This window comes from Pseudophryne corroboree, chromosome 6 (genome assembly GCF_028390025.1).
Source record: "Pseudophryne corroboree isolate aPseCor3 chromosome 6, aPseCor3.hap2, whole genome shotgun sequence".
NCBI classification, from domain to species: domain Eukaryota; kingdom Metazoa; phylum Chordata; class Amphibia; order Anura; family Myobatrachidae; genus Pseudophryne; species Pseudophryne corroboree.
Genome location: NC_086449.1, coordinates 173,237,318 through 173,238,209, shown reverse-complemented (window position 1 = coordinate 173,238,209; position 892 = coordinate 173,237,318). Strand labels below are relative to the sequence as shown.

Sequence of the window (892 nt, the reverse complement as noted above, 5' to 3'; positions counted from 1 at the left end):
TAAACAAGCTGAGAAACCGAGCGTAAATAAATCCTCAACTGCACAGGCTACACAGGATGATTCATCAGACAATGAAAGCTCTATATACTCTTCTTCGGCATACAAAGTACAGGTAAAAGGTATCAGCTCAGTGAATATAGCTGAGTTAATGAGAGCAGTAAAGGCCTTTCTGTCCTTAGAGGATTCAGCAGAGCCTGTGTTAAAAATAAGGTACCTATGTTTAAACGTCCCAAAAAAATAGGGCCTCCTTATGGGGGACCCCAGCAGTTGATGAAAATCATGGAAAAGGTTTGGGCTATACCCAATAAAGAATATAGGTTCCCAGTAAATGGGATTCCAAATATCCTTTTCCAGCTGGGGACTGTTTAAAAATGGGAATTGCCTCCTAAAGAGATACACATATCGTTTGATAGTGCGAAAATATATATGGCCTTTGCCATCAACGTCAAAAGAGGGATGGTTTTCCGAACACCATATTGTCTCTGTCTGGGGCAATCATAAGGCCAGCCATGACTTCACCTTGCAATCTATAGCCACACCACACTGGATAGGCCCAATCTCACTAGATCTTGGAAGCTAAGCAGTGTTGGGCCTGGTTAGTTCTTGGATGGGAGACCACCTTGGAATACCAGGTGCTGTAGGTACACTGGGCTGAGGTACTGGAAGACAGATTTTCTGCGCCTGCAAGGGAGCAAGATTCCCATATAGCTCATATGGACACTAATGTTCTAGGGCATCAGCAACAATAGTTGCTCGCAGAGCAGTTTTGCTTGCATACATGAAAAGCTGATTCAGAATCAAAGAAGGTTCTGGAAACTTGGCCTTTGGCTGGAAGTTTCTGTTTGCTAAAGAGTTAACAACAGATATTCTGGAGTCAAAATCAGACTCCGAG

At 43.2% G+C, this 892-nt stretch overlaps 1 pseudogene; it reads left to right on the top strand.

The window, feature by feature from the left end:
• Positions 1-525: 525 nt before the first annotated feature.
• Positions 526-644, top strand: LOC134937804 (5S ribosomal RNA; annotated as a pseudogene).
• The last annotated feature ends 248 nt before the right edge of the window (positions 645-892 follow it).